At 40.3% G+C, this 15303-nt stretch overlaps 1 protein-coding gene across 1 annotated transcript in view; it reads left to right on the plus strand.

Annotated features, from left to right (window-relative positions):
• LOC306967924 (contactin-associated protein-like 5) overlaps positions 1-15303 on the plus strand; it is an 87231-nt gene that overhangs the window by 577 nt on the left and 71351 nt on the right. The window lies entirely within an intron of this gene.

Here is a 15303-nt window from a genome sequence, read left to right on the forward strand (position 1 = left end):
GCGCCTGGGCGATTGTAAAGTATCACTCATTTCGACCTGGAGATGAGGACTCGCTATTCCTGTGTGCAATGAAGTAACAACTGAAGGTGTACAAAAGAAAGAAAAAGTCGAGTGTGGTGCTCTTAAAGGCTTAATTTTTTATTATGGTGTCTGTGAATAAGTGGAATGTTACCAGTTTTGAAGTTGTCACAATGTCGTTTTGCTCTAAATTTAAGGAAATATGCATCTGATTCTGCAAACGTTGAATATGAAAATGGAAGCAATGGAAGCAAAAAAAAAAAGCAGCACTAGTATGAAAACTAATGCTTTAAGCCATTGAATCTATGCAGGAGCCTTTCATGGACTTCTATGTAGATTCGTATGAGGTTTGAAAGGAAGGCACAGACTTATTATTTACAGAATTTTTCTCATAAATTCCACATGATCAATAGCATTTACTTATGAAATATAAAACATCAACATCCCCCAAAACATTGGCAAAAGATTAATTTGCCTCTGCTCTCTACCTTGTTTCCCCCCAAACTCCAAAAAGATCCTCAGTTCATGGTGAAGCCATTTGATCTGGCTGCTCTTGAGGGCTGGCTGACACTGGGCCTTTGTTCGACTGTAAGTATGTGATGTTATGGGGAGAAATCCGGCTAAACTGACAGGTGCATTACTCATTGATGGCAGTGGTGCGGTTTTCCAAATGTCCGCAGTGATGGGGGATGACACGCTGCGATCAGATGAGGTGCTGAGAGGGTCGCGGAGGTCAGAGAAGTGCTCCTATAGTTACCACAGAAAATGAACCACGGCGATGTGTCATGATCACTTTGTGTGGCCTCTGGCAGGAGTAAGAAATACTTACAAAACAGCAAAGAAATGTTCATGCTTGAGAAATGTACTCAAAATCCTTCAGAGATGGAGGTCGGAGGAACGCAGTGGTAGAGCGTTCGCCCATAAATGCAGAGGTTGAGGGTTGGATCCCAGCTCCCAGTCTGGGGCCCATTGTTTGTAGTGGGGAAAGAATGAGAATGGAAATGGAATACTGGACTGAGAACTGAGAGTTTGTTGACGTAAACATGTTTATTGTGAAATGTCTTTCTCATGAACCCGATGAGTAAAATACCTTTTTTTTTTTTATTAAAAAATGGTACTTACTTTTGGTCCAACAGTACTGAGGAGTGTTTATGAGTACTGGCTTTTCAACCAGTAGATTAAGCCTCTGCAAAACAAGTTGAAGTTTGAGGTCAAAGCTGAGTTTTATTGACATAAACAGTCAGGGCTTCCCCAGCGAAGCAGCCGCGGTGAAGTTTTTCAGGCTGAGCAGGTCTCTGGGGAGCTGCCCGAGACAAGACGTTTAAATGTCAGGAAGCACTACTGCAACAGCGGCCACTACAACCAACACACATGCGCTGTCAGATTAAAAATAGACATCAAACTACAAAAAGGGTTCCAATGACAATAGCAAGCAATGTAGACCGTTTGTCCGTAAAAGACATTACATTACATTGCAATTCCGATGCAAACAATTGAAACTTCAGTGTTTTGTGTCTGTTTTTTCGAGGTGTATCCTGCCCTTTTCAACCTGACTACACTTTATTTTCAGTGATTGTTACTTTCATTCGAGAGTGCCATTTGCTTTTGTATTTCCCTGATGAAATAACCATTAAAAAATCAATCAGTGAATCTAACACACTATCCTAAGCCTACATTCTGTGCTGCTTTTCTTACAGTAAGTCACTAATTTGAATACTTGACAGTAGGGAAGGGCGATATGGCCTAAAATCTATATCACGATATAGAAAAGAAATATCACGATAACGATATATTTGACGATATTACTGACAATGGACTAACGACTTCAAAATCCCAGCCTTACGCCTATAGGGAAGATTTATTCAGTGATATTTTATCCTTTTTTTTTTTTTAAGTCATACTAATTTCCTCACAAATATGATGTAATCAAGCAGTTTACATCCTTCATTACTTTTTCAGCACCGGTCCCCCCAGTCTTTATGCTGCTGTGATGGAGCTGAGCGTAACATAAATTATATTGTGTCCACAACGATCTAAAAAAATTCCAACGAAAACAAAATTATATCTCGATAACAATATGCGATACGATATGGCCAACCCCTACTTGACACTGAACTTGATCAATTACACTAAGTTGGGACTCAACTTGAACACCAATGACGTGGGACATGACTGGGACTTGGGCCCTGTGACTTCAGAGGACTGTTTGCCTCTGCTCAAAAACAAATCTCATTATACAATTTTTTTTAAAATTCACATTAAAGGGGCTAGATGCAAGTTAGCCATTTTATACTCAGGATGCAGGATTTTAGAGGCAGTTGTGGTGAATATGTCTGGCCTCATTCTACACCTTAGGACAATGTTGAAGCATGTAGGGGTAAGGAAAATACTTAATTTTAACATTTTTAAACTCCTTATAGTCCCTTTAACATAGACATAGACATGTTGCCTGCACGAACCAATCAAACTATAGAATTATCAATGTATTCATTCGCAGTGAAAAATGGTACAATCAGACTCAAAGCAGGAACTCAAAGCATTTGACTTGACTTGGATGCATAGTTTTGCCACCTATAGTTTTTGTTGCTTAACCATAAATACGTTAAAGTTACTCATACTAGAAATCATGCTATTTTGTTGTCTCTTAATAACACATTAATCACATTGGCTTTACTTTCACAGCTTAAATTAGGTATTTCCTTCATGGTTGCCACCTACACATTGAATAAGCCCATAATCTGTTAAGTGTAGTGCCCACTAGACTGCTCTTCATTCTCTGCCGTGATCCTCCCCCTCTCACAGGGGCATAAGTTTAGTTTTGGCAGCGAGTGGAAGCTGTCATTATCAGATGAAATGACACTCTTCACTGTGGGAGGAACTGCGCCGCTCCGTGCCTGATCTCCACACAGCAGGTGCACCCGCTTCTCCCCATTTCCGATGCACTCCATATATTTACTCGCAATTTCATGTCCCAACTTGCAGACACTTCACGAGTAATTATTTCCATGGACGAGCGTCACACAGAGGAGAAGTGTCTGAGGAGATGTGATGGTTGGTGATAGTAAGAGAGACGGAGACAGTGCAGCAGCTGTTAATGAGAGTGAAGCATTCTGGGAACTCCTGCTGCTGCTCTTTCAAACCCTGGTGAGCTTATCACATGGTAAATGAGGCAGAAACGTGGTGTGACAGACTAGGCATTTACCACATTTTAAACATTTAAGCTATCGTCCTGACAAGGCGATATTGGAGCCACAACTGACAGCCTCTCACATCACATGATGATGTTTGAATTATGTAATACACGACGTCCTAAAGTCAACATCTTTGTACTAAACTCTCCCTGAATAGTCATGGCCTGTTCATAATAATAGAAGTTGTAAACTGGCTGTTTTGCTCTTAGTAGAAGAATGAGAAGTGGCTATGCTGAGACTAAATAGTTAGAACCTTAAGTAGTTGGGATTGGCTTCATCCGTTATTCAAACAGTCAAATTATTCCTCTTGCAAATGTATAAACAAGACAACGCCCAAAGTGCTGCACATGTTGAAACGCCGAAGCAAAAAGCAAACTCTAAATCATCATTGGGTCGTCTTGTGATCGGAAGGCTGTGGGTGCGTATCCCAGCTCCAGCAAATTGCACACTGTTGTTGTGTCTTTGGGCAAGACACTTCACCCTAGTTGGCTCCAGTGTCTGTGTACATTGGTGTATGAATGAGAGAGTGAATCCTTACTGCAAAGCACTCTGGGCCTGATAAAGGTAGAAAAGCACGATATAAGTTGAATCCATTTACCAAATAAATCAACACAATAGAAAATAAATAAGTATAAAAGAATACAATTAATAAAACCTTTAAAACAGGACAACAGAGGACCACACAAGCCCCTCAAGAGAAAAGCTAATGTCGGTGAAGATTGTGGATGGATTTTTTTATGGACAAATTTACTAAGAAAATAATATGCATACACACTCAATACAAACATATGCTGACGTGGCAGCACAACATGAAGGAAATATTGCAGTAAATATTAACGATGTCAATCCTTTTTCTATGACTAATTAGTCTGTTATGTTGACATTGTATTGCATGGCTTTGAGTCCCTTAAAAGCTACGTCTCAGCAACACTTTTAACAGCAGCTAACCACAAAGAGACATGCCACATTAGACACGGGAATGGAAATAACACCAATTTAAACTGCTCTTGTTGATTGTATCCATGAGTTGAGTTCTCTAAACCTCCTGATAGTGAGGGGCAATTTCACATTTCTTGGAATTGAACTTCTTCTTGGCATAGGGGTCAACAAGAACTGCCCATTTCAGCACCACAGACAGCGACGCCCTCATGTTCTGAGGCGTGTGTAAATTTGTAACCCTCTACTGTACATTCACTTTTCAAAGGCATCATTTAGTTCTTGGCATATTGTCCATGTAATTGCAGCATATATACTGATAACAGTTGAATAGTCGTCATCTTAGTCTAAGTTTAAGAGATTAACTACATTTTCATCACAGATAATAGTGTAAGTTTCTAGTAAGTTATTTTTTTTTTTTTGTTCAGCATTTTGTATCAATACCAAAATTGTATCGATATAGCAAAACTATGATATTGATCACTTGCAGTCATTTCATACTAATGATGCATGTTCTCTTTCTAGAGGTCTCAGGCGTTTTAGACGGTCAAGTTTTAGCTATTGTTCACATTTGAGTGCTTGCGTCAGAGCGAGGATAGCGTCTACACTGTGGTGATGTGTGGTGTTTGGAGCTGGCTTTGGAAAAGGATTATCTATTGCCCTCTATTCATTTTCACTTGATTGCATCAGAAGGATTTTTTAAAGTGAAGTTGGATAAAAGACAGTGCTCTAGAGGGCTGCGCCTGTGTGATATAGGTCTGTAAATACAAGGACACACCAGACGCCCGCTCTGTTTGGACACATGCAGTTTCATTCTATTTATCTGTAACGTTTCCCCATTTCATTATCGCTATTTTTCCCATTTGCATACTCGCTACAGAGATATTGACCATAGGCGCAATGGTCTACTTGTAAAGATTGTATGACTACTTTTTCACTTGTGTGACTTCAGAAAATAACTATATCACCATTTGAGTTTGTTTCAGCCTTGTCTATACTCCAAAAGCTGCTGTATCCTTAAAAATGATTAAATAAAAGTATTATTGAACAGGTTTAGAAAAAGCAGTGTGAAACAGCTCTCTCGCTATGTCCTATGTCCTATTTCCAATTTATTTTACCTTTAATGCCAAAAAGTAAGCATCAGGGGCCTGCTCTTGTGTTTCTAAACGCAGCGATGGCGGGATGCGATGCCGAAGAGGGGCGCAATCTTCCAGCTCCAGATCTGGTGTATTGAGTGGGCTGGACAAACGCCCATGGCCAATGGCGATGTTATGTTCCTCCAACCGAACTCTTTCTGCGGTGGTGGAGGAGTGGGGGTGAATGTGTGCTTTTATTACTTAGATTTCATGTTTTGGCCGAGTGCTGACCTTTGACCCGCACCACAGCAGCACCTCTTTCACTCAGGACACCGGACACGACAGTGTTTAACTCACAGTGGGATAAATAAAGTTTTTAGTTTGACCTGTGAGAGCTTATAAAAGCCTATAATGCAAAAGGAAGAACATGAGGCAGCACGATGTAAATGAGGAAAGAATGTGAGGCTGCCAGAGGAGAGCAGCGTTCAGTGCTGTTTGTACTGTAATAAACCATGCCTCAGTCGATGTCTCTTTTTTTAATAAGTAACGCCCTCTAGTGGAGCAACAGCTGCGCTGAGGCAAGATGACCTTCACATCTGGAGCAACGCTGTCCATGGGCCAGGCGGAAGATCGGGCCAAAGATCTGTATTGTTAATGTGCCCAGACCAGGATCTCGGGAGATTTTATAATGCCACATTTATAATCACGCATTGTTGCTGGAGGATCTTTGGCCTCATACAATCAAAAACAGCCCCCAAGCCCCTCCACCAGTTTTGGAGATACTCAGAGATACTCAGACAGGGTCAGCTACAACTTCAGCCTTAATGTATTTAAAATGATATTCCATACTTGATTTAGTCCATGTTTTGGTCTTGTTCGGAGAGCAGCAAAAATATCGATTAAATAATAATTCCAAACATGTGTTATATTTTGGTAAAGTCCTCAAAATGGCATACATACCAGGACATTGTCATGCAACTAAAACCCATCTTTGTGTTGCTAATTCATGGTTAAATATCACAGGTTAAATATTAAATACTAAATCTCCTACTCAGCTTCTGTTAACACTGATTTATTATCCACATAAACAGACAACATGTAAAAATCCCGTCATAAAAGACTCATCACATCCCCTTAATGCCTTCTGGGCTAAGAGAAAACAAGCAGCTGCAGCAGATGTAACTTCATAAGCAATAAGACCCACTCCCACATGCTTTCACATGGAGTAAAGTAGGGCTATCTCAATATTCATGCCAGATATCTCGATAGCGATAGCGATACGATATAACTATGGATCAGGTGAAAATCAAGTATTTTTCCAAAAAATTAAAACACAGAGTGCACTTTTATTGATAAAAATCTATATTGTTTATATCTTCCATTTTCAATTTTAATATTTTGAATGTTCATATCTCGATATCAATACGATAACGATATATCGTTGCTTTGTCGATATTAATATCTTGAATGCTCATTTCCTCGATATTGATATGATAACGATATATCTTTCAGCCCTAGAGTAAAGTGCAACCCTGCTGTGCTATATCAGGGCTCTATATTGAAACTATGATGATGTTTGTTCACTGCTGCACGTTACGTATACGTCTCATGTTCTTGCCGGTGATTTTTTAAATTATTTGTGTTCCTGACCTTTTGAAGTCTTCATTCTGGAGTGCGTATGCCCTCCAAGTGTTTGCCAGTGATTGCACTTGTATGGCAATAGCCCTGGCGACAATCTTGAGGGATCAGAGAGCGCGTGTCCTCTGCAGTGTGCTGAGCCGAACAATGCCACTGCAGGGAAAGCGCACACAAAGAGATACATGATATAAGACTATTTAGAGAAATAATTTTGCCCGGTCTCTTGGGGAGGGAAAAAAATCTATTGTGATAAATGCGGCGCCAGTGGAGGACTTTCCATTTCCATCACAATGATTCTGCGGCGATTCGCAATCTATAGAATGCAATGAATACGCTTGGAATAGCTTGAGACTCTTAAGCGTCCTTTTTTTTTCATGTTTTTTTTGCAAGCTTTTTGAAGGTTTTCTCAACCGTCATATTTTTTTTTTAACAATGAACTGTCTGGGACTATGGCAGTGATGTCAAAAAATAGAAAATATGTGAAGCCAATACTTGAAACTCTGATCCCGATTATAGACTAAGAATGATATTTGAAGCGTTGACATAGACCAATTCAAAAAAAGGCATCCATGAACCCGTAGGCAAGTTTTCAAGCCAGCTGCACTTCCTTTTGCAACCAGCCTCATTGGAGCGGCCAATCAGGGGTTAGTATCTCAACCAGGGACACAACGTTATGTCCGAAAACAAACACAGACAAATGCCATTGACTGTTGCACTAAAACAAACTGAAAATATTACGTACTGCAACCCGAAAAGCTACAGAATAATAATCGCACTATGGGTCAATATTTAACAATAGGTGATTAGTGTCTGCCGTGACTTTTAAGTCTCACTACTGAAGCTAAAGTGTATGGGGACTTTGAATGAGGCTTTTTATATTGGAAACTAGAGCGGGTTTTGAGGTCTGGAACTTTTGAACTCCATTGAGCCATAATGCCCTCATTCAGTCACAAAGAAGCCATTCAACTTTTTCCTGATGAAATATGATTTAACCGAAAGGAGACTTGCTTTGCTATTACTTTTGTTTTCAATTGAAATATTGCCACAGTGGGATTTCTGACGTGCTGCTGTGACGTGAATTTAATTCAACGGTTTGTTTTGATCTAGGGTTGCTGCAGTTGGTCAGGTCTAGGTTCAGCCACATTATGTATTCCATTAATGTATACCAAGATAATACATGGCCACATGGTGAAACAGTGGTTCAGGAAGCATGAGTCCAGATCTTAACCCCATGGAGAATATTTGGGATGTGCTGGAGAAGGCTTTGTGCAGTGATCACACTCTCCTATCATCAATAGTGCAACACTTTTGACAGTGATTGCAGAGACTTACTGAAACAAAACCACAGCCAATGCGTGCTGTAATCAAAGCTGAAGGCAGTCCAACAAAATATTAGAGCATTTTTCAAAGTGTGTCATTTATTTTTATTTTTTTAGGCAGTGTCTTTCAATGGCGGCTGGTGGCTTGTTATTAGAAGTGTCTAGCTAATGCAAGTCCCTGCTTAGTTGCGTTGTTTAAAATTGTAGTCCCTTCACTTCAGAGACTTTCTATTGCATATTGTCATCCTCCCATCAGCCCCATGTTATATTATTTCTCTAATTATCCTTTGCGAAAACATCAACCCACAAGTATTGTGTTTCTGTGTATCGACCTAATGTGTTAGAACTTATTACTGTATTGTTAGCTCGCTGTTGTGAAGCCAATGTTTGCATTGAAATTATTGAATTGAGTGTCACAAGAAAGTGTCAGTAAAGCTATTTGTATCACATGCTTGATGCATAGCTATGGAAGTGTACCCTTTAAACCCCGCTCCACTACCTGACCACTACTTTTTCCATTATCTATGCTATTCTCGAATTCAGTTTGCATTTGGAAGTTGATTGTCAAACAATACGGGCTGCTCTAGACAAGGGGGAATCTAAAAAGCCAAAGGCCACATATCCCGAGCCTGTTAGTGCTGTTGTGAAGGAGGATCATATTAGTCCTTATCAATACCACGCAGAGGTCTGAGGCGGCGCTGTTACCAGATACCATCATTGTACCCTTTGATATTATTGACGCTGTGGTCACCATCGACTGGACTTCTGCACCCTCCAATCAGCTCGGCTTGCTCCGCCGGGGTTTGGCACTGTAGCTAGTATTGAGAGAGGCATGGCCTGTACGGGATCCTGTTAGCAAACAATACACAGAAAATTGCAACTACTTGGCATGCTCTGGCAACTTTTTGAGTAACCAGTACCAAGTTTTGCCAAGGAATCATCGTATCTTTAAATACACTATATGTAATTTGCATCTGTGTGTAGCATTTGAGATGCCCTCATGCCAAACTTGGATAACCACTCAGGCAAAGACTTGGTTATTTACAATATTACAATATCATTGGCATTTACAATATGTTGTGGAGTTGGCTCTGTCTCACTTGTCGTTGTTCTTTCTCCGATCATTTTCTGAACTTGTTAAATTTAGTCCATTTGTTTTGCTCATACTACTTTTCCGCACAATGTGGCACAGTCCAAATCCCATCATGGAAGCCAAAAAGAAAGGTTTAGTAGGGCTAAATCAAATATTGAGTGAGCCTTGCAAGACATTGAAATAAATTAAACAAAGATACTTTTCATATAGATGCATGCGAGTGTGGTTATTGTGCTGTGCATTCTTCTATCTTATAGAAACTTAACTGAATATGAAGACAGATTACAGCACATTGTTCAAGGTAAGGGGATTATTACCATCTTCTCCACAGGCTGCCCCGCAAACACTCATATTTAACAGAGTAATTAAATTTGTAGTTGGAGAGGCACACTATCATTTACTAAAACCTCATTTTATGACTCCACACCGAGATTTATTTTAATATCATTTTTCACTATTAGAGGTGTTATAGGTGCTCTGGGATTTGGTATTATTGTGAGCAATGTGCGGAATCAGTGAAAACGTGTGTGCTTTTCCTTGATTATCAATAGTTTATATGTTGCTAGCAACTTTGGGCTGATAGATTTGAATGAAGGGTACTGTTTTATTACCCAATTGCTTAAATCCCAGGGTGATGATATTAGCGAGTTTATGTATTTTCCCCAAACGATCTAACTGTTGTGCTCATATGGTGCATTATGTTACAATCCCATTGGTGCAGGTCAATATTGGACCATGTTTAAAGACTGTGTTAAATCTCGCTCTCACACAGTGTGAACGTGCAAAGCTCACAAATGTATGAGTGTGTCATTGTTATGATGCTCATGTACCAGCTATGATCTGATTAAATGAGAATTTCTTCCAGTGTTACTATTTACATGCCAATTATCTTTACCATGAGCCCATAGGAGAATAACAAGGTGTGTTCCATTTCTTGTCATCAAAAATAGTGTTGTTTGCAAGTGCCGTTACTTTACTATAAATGCAGATGATATTTTAGGTTCATGGTCCATAACATTTAGGACAACAGAACCAAGGGGTAGTTCAGCACTGATTCACTTGGTGGAGAATTCTGTGTTCTTTGGCATATTTAACGTAAGGCTCTTGATTGCCTGAAGAAGCACTGTATATTTAATTTGACCATGTTTAATTTGAAGGTCTATGCCTTTATGAGATATGAGCTTCGTGACTGAGAGGAGAGTGAATATACCCCTGAACCAGAGGATTCAGAGTTCCGTGTTGTTCCCCTTTTAAAATGTGTCCAGGACTTTATTTCTATAGCACCTTTCACATACATGGTCACAAAGTGTTTACATTCACTACTTGGTTGCTACCCTCCTAGCCACAGCTGCCCTGGGGCAGACTGATAGAAGCAAGGCTGCCAATCTGTGCCATCTGACCACCACTAACCACTCACTCTCACATACATGCTAGAGCAGTGTTTTTCAACCGTTTTTAAGCCAAGGCACATTTTTTTCATTGAAAAAATCACGAGGCACACCACCAGCAGAAAATGTTCAAAAATGTGACTCTGTAGCCTATATTCAGTCGTTCTCATCAAAGTGTCTTGAATAGGACCACCGTATAGTCTCGCTAGCCACAATGCCACAATGCCTCACTAATTCTCTTGTCTCAAAGAAATTAACTACCTGATATGGAAGAGTATTATATGGTTACTCTGCCGATCACTAGACAGCACAGACGCTCGAAAACGGTACATTATTTGTGGATAATAACGCATTTGCTTAAAAAAAAAACCCAACTAGGTAAGATTGGATAATTTCCCAAGGCACACCAGACAATATCTCACGGCACACTAGTGTGCCACGGGACAGTGGTTGAAAAACACTGTGCTAGAGTACATGTTTCTATAGGGGAAACTGGATTAACCAGAGGAAACTACGCAGGCTCCTACTGTGTAAATTCCACACAGTAGGAGGGCATTGAACCCGGGACCCTCCAGCTATGACGCTCAAGTGCTAACCGCTGTGTCACTGTGTCACCATCTAGCTTTAATGTAAATATTAAATCAGAATATCTGTTGATACATATTTATTTCCTTCAGGCTTGAGTTCACTGAGACATCCTCTATGCTGCCTGTGTGAAGAACAGGTTGACTTTGATTGGTGCCGATGTAATGCTAACCTCAGGGGGGGCAGGATGGGGTCACACTGCGGAACCCTCAATCCTTCTCCACCACAGATGTCTCCAGTGAACGCTCTATTTTAGGAAATCTCTCCGGCATTTTCCATAACCAACTGTTTGTGCATTTCCTGAGACCTAATATCTGATACAGGCTTCCTCATAGCTGTGCATTTGATCCTGCTGTAGCTGCAGCCGGCTGCTCGCGATAATGGGATGTGATTTTAGTGGGGCAAGAGGAGTTCAGCATGAAGGAACGCTTTTAAATTAGCAAAGAAGAAGGCAGGATTTGAAAAGTACTTGCACTATCAATTCTGGTCAGGTGTACTACGGTAATACCGTAGAGTCGAGATGAAACTGCCAGTGCAAATGAGAGATGCCCTTGAAAAGATTTGAATGCTGCTTGATTACTTTTCTTCTTTATGAGACAGTCAAATGAAAACTGAGTGAAAGAATCCAAGCATACAAGCTTATTCATTTAAGTAATGAATAGGTTTAAAAATATTTATGAATATAAAAAAGAAAGTATCAACCAAGGCCTGAGAGAAATGTGTTAAGGCAGCGTAAAGAAAACACGTTATGATTATTGAGACAAAAGTGCGTGTGCTTGAACTTAATGTTAAATCTGTACCTTTTTTTTAAAGATAAAGAGTGAGTCAGTGTATGAATTTCTTATTTTGAAATCATCATCAGGAATCATCATTCCTGTAGCAGTGCCACAGACGACTCAACTCCAGTGGCAGGGTTCGCTATATAACCAGGTTGGAAAATGAAGTCAAATAAAACACAAATCACCAAAAATTTGTGTGGCTGAATTGATCATATCATTAAATCAATGTTTCCCAACCAGGGTGCTGTGAGAAATCATCTGGAGTGGAGACTTTACCTGAATGGCGTGGAGTTAAAGTAGGATCGCAAAAAACGGAACAGTTCCCAGCCCGAGCGATGATGAGTGGAGGTAATCGGCTGTTTATGGTCAAGGGTCCCCGCGAGGTCCACATGTGCTGTGTTCAACTAAACAGGCACAGTGTGAGGCCACAAAGCTAATTTCCCTTTTATAACTCGTGTCTGGTCCATGAGGAAAAAAATCCAGGACTCCAATGTAAATGTAAAAAACCAACAACGTTTGTTCCACAGTTTGTTGAAGTTCATCGGAGCATCAGACCTAAGCTCCTCAAAAATGATCAAACGTGTGTCAGAGCTTCGCGTCGGCTCAAAACCCCTTTCTCTTTCTCTGCTCTATATCACGATGCGCATTTGCATAAAGCCACAATGCGGAGTGTTTGAACTACAAACTAGCTCTTAAAACTTACTCACATTATTAAATTATCAAATGAACAAAATAAATAAAACTGAAATGTTAATCATCGGCCCTGAGGCCCAGAGAGACTTTTACCCAAACTACAGTCACTGTCTATTAATCCTTCCTCACAGGTGAAGAACCTGGGTGTGATCTTTGACTCTGAGCTGGCGTTTATTCCACACATTAAGAATATCACAAAATTAGGTTTTTACCATCTAAAGAACATAGCCAGAGTCCGCCCCCTTCTCTCTCGGGCCAACACGGGGACGCTAATGCATGCTTTTATCACCAGTCGTATCGACTACTGTAATGCCCTGCTCTCTGGTCTTCCCAAAAAGAGTATCTCAGGTCTACAACTTTTACAAAATGCAGCAGCTCGTGTCCTGACGAAGACCAGGAGGCGGGACCATATTACACCGGTTTTAGAATCGCTGCATTAGCTCCCCGTGTGTTTCAGGATCGATTTTAAAGTTCTTTTAAAGTTTTTTAAACGTCTTAATGGTCTTGGTCCTTCTTATCTTTCAGAACTGCTTTTACCTTACGAACCTTCACGGCCCCTTCGCTCCTCCGGCAGGAGTCTCCTAGTTATTCCTAAAGTCAACAAAAAGACTCACGGTGAGGCGTCTTTCCAATATTACGGCCCTCACCTCTGGAACCACCTGCCGGAGGAGCTCAGGGCTGCAGAGAACGTTCATGTTTTTAAGAGCAGGCTCAAGACCCACCTTTTTAGCTTAGCTTTTAACTGACTTTTTTATTTATAACTAGCTATTAGCTAATCTACTTATAGTTAGCTTTTAACTGACTAATCTATTTATAATCCTAATATATAAAATATATATATGGCAGGTTGTGCCAGGCACATTGTTTTAAATGTTGTAATCTGTAAAGCACTTTGTAATACCTTTCGGTATTAAAAGCGCTTTATAAATAAAGTTTGAGTGATTGATTGAAATATGATTAGCTAATATAATACTGCATATATGAACTAAACTGAACCTGGCCACACACAGATGTCACAGTGAAAAAAGGTGCCTTTGCTCAAAAGGGTTGGGAAACCCTGATTTAAATAACTTAAACAAAAAGCGAACTGTAACTGAATCATAACAGAGACTACATTTAAAACTGTCCTGATATCCATTTTCTAATTCACTGATGCAGTGCAGTAACAGTAATGAAAAACACATTGTACAGAATTGCACACGACTCAGTGTGGTCTCACTGTGACTCAGCAGTTTGAGCCATTCACTTTATGTTGGGGCCAGAGTGCAGTTTTGTGGCTGAACTGTTGCCAACAAGCACAAGAATCTCCTTTTGTAAAATGTTTTCTCACTGTGTGGATTTGGAAATGAAAAAGAAAATGTGTTTATCGTATAGAGAAAGAACTTAGAATTTCAAAATGAGTGTTCTCATCAAATTTGAGTTTCATGTCCTTTGTGTTTGTATCTCTTGCATCACTAACAATATAATGCAGCTTTGTTTTCATCAGTATAGAGATTTAAACTGCGCAAACTAAATAGCCTTTTTCCGCTGATGCTGCCTGTTCAGTCTTTCCTCAGCTCAGACAGGACTTTCAGGATCAGCATGCCTAAATATTTGTGGATTGCACCCAACTTAGAAGGATTAGTGCTTTACTTTTATGTAAAAATAGTAATTTAAAAAAGAAAACTTTGAGATGTTTACCCAATAACACCCTTGAGTCCTCACTACAGGTACTTATGATTTCGTGGAAGATTACCTCACTCTCCGCTCAACTTATGCCCCCTCGAATATGTTCAGGTTCAGGTTTATTTGACTTCCGGCTGCATCCCCTCCCCCCCCCCCCACCCCCAGAAGCCCACATTTACACATGGAGATCGTGACTCAGCTTGAGGCGATTTGCTGCTCTATCCCACCGGCAGAGGAGCAGCTTATTCAGACCAAATCATTCTTCATCCATAAGTCTGTGTGAGCGACAGGCAGGCCGTGGGCTCGACAGCAGGGCTCCGGGGGTCTGGCGGTAAACAACAACAGGCGACTGTAGCACGTGCACCAGGAGAGAGCTTCTGCCCTGGACATGCTGCGTGAGTTACGGCTGCTGTGTCACTTATGGACATGTGCTATAGTGAAATATGGCTGCTTTGTTTTGCATTTCCAAATGGGCTGTACAATATTGGAAAAAATAACATGCGATATGTTCATTCTTCTTCTTTAAACGGACTACACAGCATAGAGTCTGGACAGACCGTAAATGCGGAGCTGGCACACACAAAAAAAGATTCTCATCGACTCTCTCAGGCAGTGGTTCTCAAACTGTGGTATGCTTGGGCTGGGTTTGCTGGTACAAAGGCTCATCTGTACTTTTAGGCTACATTCACTCATTCATCATTTCAATTACGCTTTACTAATGCTAAATGTTGAAAAGTTAGGTGTTTGATCTCGGCCTGCTGGGACTTGGAAGGTGAAAATTTTCCTGAGCTGGTAATTTGTGTGAAAGGTTTGAGACAAACTGTATAATTTAGCGTCATTGAATTCGAATGCATTCAGTTTTACATACGCTTTTGTCATGATGAGAGGCGGTTGCGTTTCATACTGCAATTTCATTATATTG

Source organism: Gobius niger (assembly GCF_951799975.1).
Source record: "Gobius niger genome assembly, chromosome: 9".
Taxonomy (NCBI): domain Eukaryota; kingdom Metazoa; phylum Chordata; class Actinopteri; order Gobiiformes; family Gobiidae; genus Gobius; species Gobius niger.